Source organism: Anomaloglossus baeobatrachus, chromosome 5 (genome assembly GCF_048569485.1).
Source record: "Anomaloglossus baeobatrachus isolate aAnoBae1 chromosome 5, aAnoBae1.hap1, whole genome shotgun sequence".
Lineage (NCBI taxonomy): Eukaryota > Metazoa > Chordata > Amphibia > Anura > Aromobatidae > Anomaloglossus > Anomaloglossus baeobatrachus.
The window spans coordinates 509,954,917-509,969,488 of record NC_134357.1 but is presented as its reverse complement, the minus strand read 5'-3'; the positions used below and the strand labels follow the sequence as shown (position 1 = coordinate 509,969,488).

General features: G+C 49.9%; 1 protein-coding gene across 1 annotated transcript in view; it reads left to right on the top strand.

Annotated features, from left to right (window-relative positions):
• LOC142312007 (uncharacterized) overlaps positions 1–14,572 on the top strand; it is a 95,770-nt gene that overhangs the window by 14,635 nt on the left and 66,563 nt on the right. The gene's annotated exons all lie outside the window — the stretch shown is intronic.

The following is a 14,572-nucleotide window of genomic DNA, read 5'->3' as shown; positions in this document are numbered from 1 at the left end:
ATTAAGACTATTAAGGCTTCCCTCATAGAGGGCGGGAGGACCCTCTGCCTTTCAGCCTCTTCAAATACCTTAAGTAGTTTGGGTAGCAGTAAGGGTGCATACGCTTTATAAAACTCTCCAGGCAGGCCATCCGTTCCCGGAGCTTTTTCATTTTGTGTCTGGCCAAGCGCTTCCTCCAGTTCTTGCAATGAGATGTCCCGGTCCAGCAATTCCCTGTTTACATCACTCAGTGAAGGAAGAGAGAGAGCATCCAAATACTGCTCAATCTCAGTCTCCGTGAGGTCACAGTCTGATGTGTATAGCCGCATATAATAGCTCTTTATTTCTCTTATTATATCCTCGCTTTCTGTTACAAAGTCACCTGATTCCGTCTTTAACCTATTTATATAAGAAGATCCTTCCTGTGCTCTAATGACTGTGGCCAGTAGGTGCCCCACGCCCTCCCCTGCCATAAAATAATTTTGTTTAAGGAAATAGCGTTTATTTTCTGCCACCGACATGAGATTTTCTTTGAGTGACATCTGTGCCTTCTCTAGAGTGTTTTTAGTTTCTACTGTTGGGTTGAGCACCACCGCAGCCTCCGCATCAGATACCTCCTGAATCAGACTCTGGGTGTAACATTTGGTTTGATTTTTGCGAATGCATATTTCTCTAATATATATGCCCCTTACCACAGGTTTCATAGAGTCCCAAACTATGTGTGGCGGTGCAGAGCACTCATTAACATGGAAGTATTCTAGAATGTTATCATGTAAAGATTCCCCAATAAGCTGGATCCAGAAGGGATTAAGTTTCCAGATAGGCCTGGGCAGAGTGACGGGGTTTCCCCATGCAAGCGTAACATGTAATGGTGAGTGATCAGATACGCTTCTAGGTAGGTAGGCCACCTTTTGTGTATATGAGGCCATAAGTGCGTTTCCAATAGCCAGGTCTATCCGTGACATGGTGTGGTGGGAGCTAGAGTAACAGGAGAATTGTTTGGTTGTGGGGTGTTGGGCACGCCAAAGATCTACAAAACCCAACTCCGTTAGCATTCTAGCAAATGAAGTCGGGGCGGCGTTCTCCGATATGTTTCCCGAGTGTAATTTATCTAGATAGGGATGTAAGTAATTATTAAAATCCCCTATCAAAAGCGTCGGCACAGATGGAAGGGAATCTAAAATAGACAATATCCTTTTTACCGGTTCGACTGAATATGGTGGAGGGATATATATCGCAACCAGAATAAATTGTATACCATACAGCGTGCAAAGCAAACATACAAATCTGCCCCCCGGGTCAATCACTGATTTGGTACATGAGAACGGGATGGATTTGTGCACCAACACACTCACACCCCGTGCATGGGTCGAGTATGTGGAATGATATTCATGCGCGATCCATCCCTTCCTCAGCCAATGAACATTATCCCTGACCATGTGGGTCTCGGAGAGACATAAAATAGCCGGTAAAAGTTTCTGTAGGTGAGTAAATATAGCACATCTTTTGTTCGCATCTCCGAGCCCTCTAACATTCCACGCTACAATATTTAAAGATGTCGCCATAAGCGTAGACTAAGATATGATCCGGACGGATACTTCATACCTGGAGGAGAGAGGCGTTCTCCACCGATTCTCAAAAACATTAGGTTGAGCGACACGACTGAGGCACACCACACTTCCCAAACAGATTGCATCATACAACAATAAACAAGAAAAACAAGGAGAGAGATAGGGCTCCGCACACCAGTGCGCAGTGCCCCTGCCCTCAAAATCAAGTGTATCTTACACATTTCTCCCAAATAGAGAGAATCAGGGCTAAAAACACGCCCCAAGTCCATGCAGGGAGGGGGTCCACAACTCGCTAGTGCAGCGGGTGTCCACAATGAACCGGCCGTCTCCCAACCTGGATCCTAGATGAATTTAACTGTAATGAGCTCACCAGCATAGCGTCCCAAACAAAAACAACGCCTGGCGGCAGAAAGGGAAGTCTCAGGTATTCTTCCTCCTCAGGGATCTCTCATTGATATCCAGCCAAGACAATGCCGCCCCAGCCGTATCAAAAAAATGAGTCTCTCCGTTCGCAGCAATCCGCAGCTTAGCAGGGTACATCATGGAGTATGGCACTTGCAGGTTGCGCAGTCGTTTTTTTATCTCAATAAATTGCACTCTTTTACGTTGCACTTCCATGGAGAAATCAGGAAATATTGATATCTTCCTCCCATCAATTGCAAGTTCTTTGATATCTCTGGCTCTGCGCAGGATAGTGTCCCTATCTTTATAGTGCAGTAGTTTAATCAGAATAGGACGTGGGGGTGCTCCCGGCTGTGGGGCACGCGCAGGGACCCTGTGCGCCCTTTCAATGGTGAAGAAAGGGGACAGTATGTCTTTTCCCATGGTGTCTTTAAGCCATTTTTCAAAGAAATTCAGTGGGTCATTGCCCTCCATCCTCTCTGGGACCCCCACCAGTCGCAAATTACTTCTGCGGGAGAGATTTTCTAAATCATCCACCTTGTTTAGCAGTGTGGAGATATTTTGCGTGGCCTTTCCCAGCTCTCGTGACATTGGGGGCAATTTATCCTCTGTTGTACTCACTCTTTCCTCCAACTCCCCCATTCTGACAGTCACCCCTTGCAGCTCACGTTTAATACAGGCCATATCTGAGGTGACAGTTCCCATCTGGCTGCTTAGAGTGGCCAATGTGGTATTGCAAGAGTTAATTGCTGCCAGAATGTCTCTCAGTATGGCCTCAGTGAAAACAGGTGTTGTTTGCTCCACATCTCCCCCTCCTCCCTCTGCCAGCACAGGCCTGTGTGTCTGCATACCTTGTGCTGCTGAACATGCAGGGCCCAGGGTACTCACAGTCTCACTGTCGGGTATGTTTTCTCCCTGCTCCAGGGCCCGTTCAGCGCTGCCATCGGGTGCCTCGTTGCAGGTAGGCTCTGTGCCAGGGGCCACTCTGGCAAACCGCTCCAACCTGCTTGCTACTCCCACTGCTCCAGCTCGGGATGGTGTGGATGCCGGCGGCGCCATATTGGATTCTTCAGAGGCACGCTCCTGCGCGTCTCTGTCCCTTTTATTGCTACTGCGGGTCGGCATATCCTGGCTGTGCTCGCTTCCCTGGGTGTTATAAGTTGTGTTGCAGCCCTCCAGGGTCGGTAGTGCCTGTCAGCAAGGCCGGTGTGCAGGATAATTCAGGATCCAGGCAGGAGATCACCCACGCTGCTTCCTCTCTACATGAGGTCCAGGCCACACCCTGCTGTAGTACTTTAAACGGACCCAGATACCTAGGGGCGAATTTGGCTGCCTGTACCCGTAGGTTAACATTCTTAGAGGACAGCCATACTAGGTAACCAGGGGCGAAGGATGGTGCAGGGCGGCGGCGAACATCAGCCGTTGTCACCATCCGGTCTTTAGCCCTTTTAAGAGCCTCTTGGGTGTCATCCCAGATCTCCCGGGCCTTGGTAGCCCAATCCTCCACTCTAGTATCGGGTGACGTAATGGGCATCGGAACCGGGATTCTGGGATGTTGTCCGTTATTGAGTAGGAACGGAGTCTGGCCAGAGGATTCATGGACCGAATTGTTAATGGCAAATTCGGCCCAAGGAAGGAGGTTAGCCCAGTTGTCGTGGTGCGCGGATATAAAATGGCGGAGGTAAGTTACCAAGGTCTGATTAGTCCTCTCCACTAGTCCATTGGTCTCGGGATGGTATGCGGAGGAGATGTTCAGCTCTATCTGCAGGAGCTTACAGAGCTCTCTCCAGAAGCAAGACGCGAACTGGGGACCCCGGTCGCTCACCACCTTGTCAGGCATGCCATGCAACCTAAATACATGCCGAATGAACAAGGTGGCGAGAGCACGTGACGTCGGGAGTCGTGGGAGAGGCACCAAGTGGACCATTTTAGAGAAGTGGTCCGTGATGACCCATACGACCCTGTGCCCTGCTGATTTGGGCAGATCTCCCAGGAAGTCCATCCCTACCACTTCCCAGGGACGATCCGGCACTGGCAGTGGGTGAAGAAGACCTGCCGGTCTCTGCCGGGACGGCTTATTCCGAGCACACGACATACAGGCTCCCACATATTCCTGTATGTCCTGGGGTAGTCTCGGCCACCAATAATGCCTGGTCACCAGGTCTCTGGTCCTTTTGACCCCGAAGTGACCCCCGACCTTGGAGGCATGGGCCCACGATAGCACCTCGTTCCGTAGTTCAGGGGGAACGAGGGTTTTGCCAGGTGGCACCTGGTCCAAAGAAGTGGGAGTGACCATCCTCAAGCTGTCCGGGGGTAGTATAAGACGAGGCTCCTCCTCGTCCTCCTCCAACACAAGCATACAACGTGACAAGGCATCGGCCCGTACGTTCTTCTCACCGGCCAGGTGGCGGATAATAAAGCGGAACCGGGAGAAGAATAAAGACCAACGGGCCTGCCTTGGGTTCAGGCGTTGTGCTGTCTGGAGGTATGTGAGGTTTTTGTGGTCAGAAAAAACCTCAAATGGATGCTTCGCACCCTCCAGGAGATGCCGCCATTCCTGGAATGCTAGTTTCATCACCAGTAACTCCCTATCCCCTATGGAGTAGTTCCTCTCGGCCGGAGAAAAGGTCTTGGAGAAAAAGAAACACGGATATTTCCTTCCTCGTTCGTTTTTCTGGTACAGGACTGCACCTGCACCGACCGAAGAGGCGTCTACCTCCAGTGGGAAGGGTTTGGAGATGTCTGGACGATGAAGGATGGGAGCTCTGGAGAAGTGAGTTTTGAGAGTGTGAAATGCCTCTACCGTTTCCCATGTCCATGCTTTGGGATTAGCGCCCTTGCGGGTAAGGGCAATGATGGGTGCTGCCACCGTCGAGAAGTTGGGAATGAACTGGCGATAATAATTGATAAACCCCAAGAATCGCTGGATCGCCTTCAGCGAGCGGGGCTCAGGCCAGTTCATCACTGTCTCCAACTTCCCCGGATCCATTGCTAACCCCTGACTGGACACTATGTACCCCAGGAACGGCAAGGATTCCTGTTCAAAAACGCACTTTTCCAGCTTAGCATATAACGAATGGGTGCGGAGCCTCTTAAGTACTCGGATGACATCCCTCCGATGGGTGGTAAGATCGGGGGAGAAGATAAGAATGTCATCCAGGTATGCAACCACGGAAAGATACAAATCCCGGAAAATGTCATTCACAAAGTCTTGAAATACGGCGGGGGCATTGCAGAGTCTGAAGGGCATTACTAGATACTCGTAGTGACCGTCCCCGGTGTTAAAGGCGGTCTTCCACTCATCGCCCTTTCGGACTCGCACTAGATTATACGCCCCGCGTAGATCCAGCTTTGTGAAGACCTTTGCCCCGCGGAATCGATCAAATAGCTCAGTAATGAGGGGCAAAGGGTATTTGTTCTTGATTGTGATTGCATTTAATCCCCTGTAATCGATACAGGGGCGCAGATCCCCTTCCTTCTTCTGCACAAAAAAGAACCCTGCACCAGCCGGTGAAATAGACTTGCGAATGAACCCCTTCGCCAGGCTGTCCTGAATATATTTGGACATAGCCTCCGTCTCTGGAGCAGAGAGTGGATACACTCTGCCCCTAGGGGGCTCGGAGCCTGGCTTCAGGTCTATTCGGCAATCATATGGCCGGTGGGGAGGAAGAGTATCTGCGGCCCTTTTGGAAAAGACATCCCTGTAGGCCTCATAAGGTGTCGGTAAACCCGGCCCCTCAGTATTCCCTGAGGACCCAACCGACCTAATGGTAGCGGGTGGTTCGGTAGTCACGAGGTGCTCTCTACAGGATCCTGCCCAGGATGAGATCTCCCCTGTTGCCCAGTTGAGTATAGGAGCATGCTGTCTCAACCAGGGAAGGCCCAGTAGGATCTCATCCGTCCCCCCTGGAAGCACCAGGAAGGACACCTGCTCATGGTGTCCCGGTGGTACATCCATCCTGAGAGGGATGGTGATCTGGGTGATAGGATCGAGTAGTATGGACCCGTCGACTACCCGGACCCTGAGTGGCTTGGGCAACAGAACCAGGGGAACTGAGTATCGGGTTGCCAGGGAGGTCGAGATGAAATTGCCTTCAGCGCCTGAGTCCAAGCAAGCCAGGGCAGAGAAGAGAGTAGTGCCGAACTGCAACTGGGTGCTGATAGTCAACCTAGAGGGAGAAGTAGCGTCTAGAGTCCCCCCTCTGATAGAAACTAGACGCTGTCTTTTCCCGACGGTTTGGGACATCGGGTAGCTATGTGTCCCCTCTGCCCACAGGAAAAGCAGATGACACAAGACCGAGAACCTGGGGCAGAGGAGACCACCTTGGACACCTCCATTGACTCCACGGAGTCGCCTACAGGACTGGCTGGGGGACCTGTCTGATGGAAGACGGGAGTCAGACGCTTTTTAGGCCGAGAAGACGTGGGTGCTGAAGAGACCTCGAGCCTTCGCTCCGCCTGGCGGATGTCTATGCGAGAGGCAACCTGAATCAAGGACTCTAAAGTGGCAGGCACCTCACGTGTGGCCAGTGCGTCTTTGACAAACCCTGCCAGGCCCTCCCAAAACACAGGGACAAGGACCTTATCCGGCCAGTCCAGCTCTGCGGCCAGTGTCCTAAAGTGTACAGCAAAGTCCCCGACTGAAGCAGACCCTTGCCGAAGTCGTAGGAGGCGCAGCGCGGAATCGTGGGTGACTTGAGGCCCGAGGAACACCATTCTCATGGCCCCAAGATAAGCTGCTAAGTTATTCACCACACGATATCCGCGCTCCCACAACGGCGTGGACCACTTCAGCGCTCTCCCTGTGAGCAGGGACTGGACGAAGGCTACCTTCGCCTTCTCGGTAGCGTAAAGAGTCGCGGACAGCTCTAAGTAGGTGGTAACCTGGTTTATAAAACCACGGCACTCAGAGCTGTTGCCGCTAAAGCGCTCTGGAAGCGCAAGGCGAGGAGACCTTCCGCCCAATAGCACAGCCTGGGTAGCCGCCTGGGTCCGAGTAGTCTTATCGGAGGAAGACTGCTCCACTGCTGCCAATCGTGACTCCAACTGCTGCACATAACGCAGCAACTGCTGCTGCTCTTCAGCCATAGCCAGACCTTTGGCGCGACCGTAATGTTACGAGGGGGACCCGGGGAAGCGTGCCAAGATGGGAAATGGACTGCTTCCGCCGGTCAAGGTCCACTGTGCGGTGTAAGGGACCGCCGCTATGGTGGGTGAAGAGTGAGCGGGTTGCTGCTAGCAATCGTCTGGAATGTCACAGACGATCTATGTACACCGATCTGCCCTAACCCATGAGGGTTGTATGGCACAGATCTCACGTCTCGGTGTACCTGTTGCACGGGGAAGCACAGAGGTGCCCACGCACGTGTGCCAGTGGAAGTCACGAGAATATGGCACGAGGGTAGCACAGAGGTGCCCACGCACGTGTGCTTTCAATAAGCAGGTGAGTCCAATGGAGACTTGAGGAGCTCACCTGGGACAGGAACACGGCCTGTTGACGGGGGTACTGCCGGAGCAGCAAGGCAGGAACACGGCCTGCAAACGAGGTACTGCCGGAGCAGCAAGGGCCAAGCCCACAAGAGACAGTAATGCCTGAGCAGTGGCGTGGCAGCACGCTGCCAGACATCCAAACATAGAAGGACGGTCGCGCGCCGCCATGATGGCAGGGGGAGCTTTTAAGGAGGTGCAGCTCCACCCGAGGGCGGGCGCGAGGCGGAGATGACGGACTTGACCCAATCAGGGTCCACGACGTCCCAGCCTGGCCAGTCAGGATTGACCACGTCACCAGCCTTGTCATCAAGCCGTGTGACGTCAGTGAGCGAATCAGGACCCACCACGCATTGCACATGCTCACCCTCCTGCCTCTGGGAAATAGAGGCGGGATCCTCGGTCTCACAATGTGCAGAGATAACGGGAATCTCACTGCTTCCCTGAGCAGTAAACCTCTGCACATTGCGCAGCCTCGCAGACCTTCGGGGCCGCTGAGCAGGAGAGTCTGCGGCAGGCCAGGAATGGGAGACCGCTTCACTCCTTTTAACAGGAGAACCACTAGGTGTCACCCGTCTGCTGCCTCTCTGAGAAGGTATCTCCTGCACACTGCGCAGTCTGGCAGACCTTCGGCGCTGCTGAGCAGGAGTGCTCGTGGCAGGCAAGGAATGGGAGACTGCCTCAGTCCTTGCCTCAGGAGAGCCACGAGATGTAACAGTCCCCGCCCCTGTCGCAGCTGCAATATCATGGTGATAGCTGCCGTAGCGAACATTATCGCTATGGCAGCTTCACATGGACTCACCTGCCCTTCCTAAGGGGGCGGGTCGTGCGGTGTCATAGCGACGTCACACGGCAGGCGGCCAATAGAAGCGGAGGGGCAGAGATGAGCGGGATGTAAACATCCCGCCCACCTCCTTCCTTCTGCATAGCCGGCCGGGACGCAGGTTGGAGATGTTCCTCGCTCCTGCGGCTTCACACATAGTGATGTGTGCTGCCGCAGGAAAGAGGAACAACATCGTAACATCGGTCTTTCCCAATTCATGGAAATGACCGACGCTACACCGATAATACGATTACGATGCTTTTGTGCTCGTTAATCGTATCAAAAATGCTTTACACACTACGATGTCGAGAGTGACGCCGGAAGTGCGTCACTTTCGATTTGACCCCACCGACATCGCACCTGCGATGTCGTGTGCAAAGTGCCCCTAAGCCTTGGAGGTGCTGGCCTGTCCGGCTGCTATGTCAGAGCATGTTTTCAGTTCTGCTGTTCAGTTTGTAATCCCTTCAGATGAGAGCAAGGCAAACTAAATTCTCCCAAAATGTTTTGACTACGGCCGTTAAGGTTCACCCCTTCCCATATAAAGCAGTTTCCTTTCTGCGTCAACCATGACTCAGCACAGAGGACTAATTTTTGTAAACATTATGCACATTGTGCAGTGATGGACACACCAGGACAGTACTCCTACTCCAGCCTAACTACTATTTGTCATTGGACGCCCTTGTGATGGTGACCCCCTGTGTCAACCATGACTCAGGCCATAGGGGTAATTTTTGTAAACAATGCACATTGTGGACTGGATAAACCAGGACAGCAGTCCTACCAAACTAACATTTGCCATTGGAGACCCTTGTCACGAGTTGTCCCACATTGTGACTGAAATAGGGATACATATTCAATAGAAATCTTCTGTCAGTCACCATAGCTGGCAAAAAAACATCCATGGGTTTTCCCACATTGTGACTGAGATAGGGGAGACATATTCGATAGCAATTTACAATGACTTTTGATGAACAACTGATGACCCTCTGAAAACTTGAATTGAGGGCCACAACTACTACACTAGTCCTACGTAGATAATGTTTGTCATGGGAGGCCTTTGTCATGGTGTCTTTCTTAATCTATGACACAGCACCCAGGAGTAATTTTTAGAAATCCGATGTACATACGGCACTGGACCAAGTACTAGAGTATCAACAAGTCTTCTCTTCCAATATAGTCTGGGAATATTGCCAATAAATATTTCTGAGCCATTTGGAGGAGCTTCTCCAATCCATCCTGGAGGTGGGGCACCATATATCCATTGTCCATTCACTTGCACAATTTATATATTTGGGCTCATCATCCAGTTGACTAGTGCAGCTTTATTTTTTTCTGTTGGCAGAGTTCAGCCAAACCTGAGGCTTGCAGGCTGCAGTCACGTCTCCCTTTTCTACTCCACGTCGCTTGCCCTTCTTTTCTTTAGTCTTTGCCCTTAAATGAGTGAGTGAGGGCTCTATGATATGAATAAGCAAGGGCACTCTCAAATGTACAGAAGAGAGCCCTTAAAAATTTATAGAGGAGGGCCCTTCCAAACGTATGTTACAGGGCCACCTGAGGACTCTTACCAAACTTAGGTTTCCTAACACCTGCAAGCCCTCTGAAAACTTGAATTGAGGCCTGCAGAATGACATGGAGGAGGAGGGTAAAGCCCAACATCACAATGGGCACATTGTACACTGTATTCCCCTATCTGAGTCTCAATGAGGGAGGGACCGCCCAAATATAGACATAAGAGCTGTCCCACCCAAATGTATGTTACTGGGCCATCTCAGGGCCCTCACCAAACTCCAGTTTCCTGACTACTGCAGGCTCGCTGAAAACTTAAATTTAGGACCGCAGAATTTCATGGAGGAGGAGGGTAAAGCCCAACACCACAATGGGCACATTGTACACTGTATTCCACTATCTGAGTCTCAATTAGGGAGGGACCGCCCAAATGTATAAGTCAGAGCAGTCTTTCCCAAATGTATGTTAATGACCACTTCTGGGTGCTCACCAAACTCAGGTTTCCTGACACTTGCAGGCCATCTGAAAACTTGAATTGAGGGCTGCAGAAAGACATGGAGGAGAAGGGTAAAGCCCGCCGACACAATGGGCACATTGTAAACTGCTATAAATATGTATTCCACTATCTGAGTCTCAATGACGGAGGAACCATCCAAATGTATAAGTAACAGCAGTCCCTCCAAAACGTATGTTACAGGACCACTTGAGGCCCCTCAGGTTAAAGATCAACATAACAACGGGAACGTTCTAGCTGTCCTTGTAAAGTGCTGGGAAATAGCTAACTAGAAATTATGTATGACAGAGGGATGTACAAAATGTATAAGTCGGGGCCCTCCCAATTGTAAAAGTAAAAAAAAGCCAAAACACTACTTGTGAACAAACGCTAACAGGGATATTTTTTTTTCTCCAATTTATTTTCCTTATATACAAGTGATTATGCAGGAAAAACTGTTTCTTAACCTATTTGGCCTGTAAAATTCAATTTAGGTTAGGTTTGGTAGGTTTTCTTGTGCATCTGTAAAAGTGGTGTAATACTGTGACATCCTTATTCACAGAAACCATATGTTAGTCAGAAATGCATGCAAGCATATTCTCCAGGCTCTCCCCATTCAGTTTCATCACTTTCCCCTCCATTTCAGCCTTTTCCTCAGGCCCCCAGACCTCTTTGTTGGGTTCAGCAGAAAATTACTTGCATTTTCCATTGACTTGCATTGTACTCCCTATTCGGAATGAATACGCGAGTATTACAAAGTACTCATTACGAGTATAGCGATTTAGAAATATTCTGGTGCTCGCTCATCTCTAAAGGTCACTGGTGCTAGATTAGCCAGGACTAGTGATGACTGAACTCGCAGATAACTGGGACCAGCTGATCCCGGTGTTCCAATTTCAATTACCAACATCTGGTTCCAGGCCGGATTCTGGTCCCCACATAAGTCTATGGGGACCAGAATCTGGTGATTAAAAATGGTGGTAGAAGGGATAGTGGGATGGGACTAAACGCGCTGTACTTACCAGGCTGCGGCATGGCTGTACACTGCTCCCAGACCGCCCATTAACTTCCGGTACCGCGCATTACTTTAAATGAATATGCACAGCATTCCCCACCCACCCACACCTCAGATTGGCTGCAGTCAGACGCGCTCCCACTCTTTGTGGCAGCTTGGCAGCTGACTGCTTCCAATCACAGGCGCTGTGTGCGTCTCTCTTAGTCTAAAAATGAATAAATATATAAAACATTTGGCGTAATCGTCCTCCATATTAAGAGACGCAGCATAGATAAAGCATGCTGCTACTGGCTGCAGACCCCAGCCGCGCGCTTATCTTGGCCGTATAGCAAAATGGGAGAAACTGCATGCAGCGTTTTTTTTTTTGTTTGTTTTTTTTAATTATTTAAATACAGTAAATAATTTAAAAAAAACGACATGCGGTTCCTCACACCCAATTCTGTTACCCAGCCAAGATAAATCCCAGCAGCTGGAGGCTGGTTTTCTCAGGCTGGGGAGGTCCAGCCTAAAAATAACAGCCTGCAGCTTCCCGGGATTACTGCATCCATTAGATGCGACAAGCACGGCGCTTTACCTGGCTCTTTCCGATTGCCCTGGTGCGGTGGCTTTCGGGGTAATATAAAAGGATAATGGCAGTGCACAGCTGCCACTAAGCTCTCGATTAGCAATGGTAGGCATCTATGAGACCCCCGCATCACTAATCTGTAAGTGAAAGTAAATAAACACTGAAAAAATCCTTTAATTGGAATAAAAGACAAAAACCATCCTCTTTCACCACTTTATTAACAACCAAAATACCACTGCAGGTCCAATGTAATCCACATGAGGTCCCAGAATGATTCAACTCTGCTACATCTGAAGCTCACAGCACGCAATCATGGAACATGACTTCCCACTATGAGCTCCAGGCAGAGAATGAATGAGTCGTGGTCACAGCTGGAGTCCTCCACCTGTGTCCGCAGATAACCTGACCTCAGAGGAGCTCTGGTGACCTCAGTGAACTCATCTGCATCTTCTGCCCGAAAACTGCATTTTTTTGCCAATAGATGCAGATTTGGTGCTGAAGTTTTAACATCATATTCTTGCACCCATTATACACCTCCTGGCAAAAAAAATCACATCACTATCACATCATAGATCATGCAGTTTTGATGCTTTTTTTCCCCCATTACTTGTAGATTGGGTGCATGAATATGGTGTAAAATTTTCATTACGGTGCTGAAATCTGGTGCAAACATTTCGCACAAAATTTGCGCCTTCTGTCAGAAAACTGCACCGAAATGGCGCACAGGGGTCATCAAGCACAAAATTAGTGATGGGTAGGGGTCTATGAGTAAAGAAAAATAAACACAAACACAGAGAAAAATCCTTTATTTGAATTAAAATACAGCACTCTTTTTTCCCTCTTTATTAACCCCAAAAAGACCCTTAAAGTTCCGCTGTAATCCACACAGATGTCCCACGATGGTCCTGGCTCTACTACATCTGAGTCTGGAGAGACTGAAAACATGTCCAATGTATCCAGGCCCAGGGAATAGATTGACAAGGGGGACAAGGCTGGCAGCAGTGACATCACTCAGTTCACCGGAGGTCATACCCATTTTCCCACGGTATGACCTCTGGTGACCTGACCCCGGCCACGCTGACAGAGCCTCCATCTCTCCTGACTCGTTTTCCATGCTGTCCTCTCCCAGTGTACCATACGTGCCTTGTCTTGGCTATCTAGACTTTTTTAAACCTCTAAGGGGTACTTTACACGCTGCGACATCGCTAGCAATTGCTAGGACGTAACATCCCGCCCACCTCCTTCTTTCCGCATTGCCGGTGGACGCAGGTAAGGAGATGTTCGTCGTTCCTGCAGTGTCACACATAGTTATGTTTGATGCCGCAGGAACGACGAACAACATCGTACTGGTGGCAGCAGCGATATTAAGGAAATGAACGACATGTCAACGATCACCGTTTTGGAACGATTTTGCGATCGTTGATCGTCGCTCATTAGTGTTACAGGCTGCGATGTCGGTAACTGCGTCGGATGTGCGTCACTAACGACGTGACGCCCGACGATATATCGTTACCGATATCACAGCGTGTAAAGCACCCTTTAGTTTGTGTTGCATGTAGTCTTTGTCCTTGCAGTCTCAGGGTTTGCAATAACCGTTGGTTACCTTTCTGGACCTCCAGCTCGGAACCACTAGAGTTGCTTTTCTTTCTTCCTTACTGGATCTCTGACCTGGTCCAAGGTCTCAACAGCTGTACTCCAGTGTCTCAGCTGCGTATTGGTTTTAGGGTCAGTTTAGAAGCACAATGTCCTCATCCTTTCCATCCTTGTCTCCTCGTCCTTTACAGTCTTCAGATATTAAGTCCCATTTACACACAACGATATTGCTAATGATATGTCGTTGGGGTCACGGAATTCGTGACGCACATCCGGCGTCGTTAGCAACGTCGTTGCGTGTAACAGCTCCGAGCGAGTGTTAACGATCAAAAATACTCACCTAATCGTTGATCGTTGACACGTCGTTCATTTTCAAAATCTCGTTGGTCGTTGTGAACGTAGGTAGTTCGTCGTTCCTGAGGCAGCACACATCGCTACGTGTGAAACCCCGGGAGCGACGAACAACAGCTTACCTGCGTCCTCCGGGAACGAGGTGGGCTTGTCGTTAATGCGGCTGGTCTCCACCCCTCCGCTTCTATTGGTCGGCCGCTGTGTGACGTCGCTGTGACGGCGCACGAACCTCCCCCTTAGCAAAGAGGTTGTTCGCCGCCCACAGTGACGTCGCTAGGAAGGTACGTATGTGTGACGGGTGTTAGCGATATTGTGCGCCACAGGCAGCGATTTGCCCCTGATGCACAAATGATGGGGGTGGGTACGCTCGCTAGCGATATCGTAGCGTGTAAATGGGCCTTTAATCCTATAGAGCATCTCTGGGTCGAGGTAGAATAGGATGCCCCATACCTGTCATCACCTTCATCTAATTTTCGGTAAATTTAAGAAGCTTTCATGTCCTCATGAGCCTGTAATCCTGCAGAACTATGTCATCACCTGGAATCTTTGATGTGATAAATTGCTGAACTCCTAAATGCCAAAGGAAATCCAACGCTCCTAGATGGTGTCTGTAATAATGTGGCCATTCAGTGTATGGTTTATACTTGGTGGAGATGACAGGATAAAGCTGATCATAGACATTAGATGTTGTCCGGATCTTCTCACAATTTTCTGGTTATGGAGACTGCTGGTTACAATTAGGAGGCGACAGGTTGGATTATACAGGAGACCTGCAGCTCTGTGATAT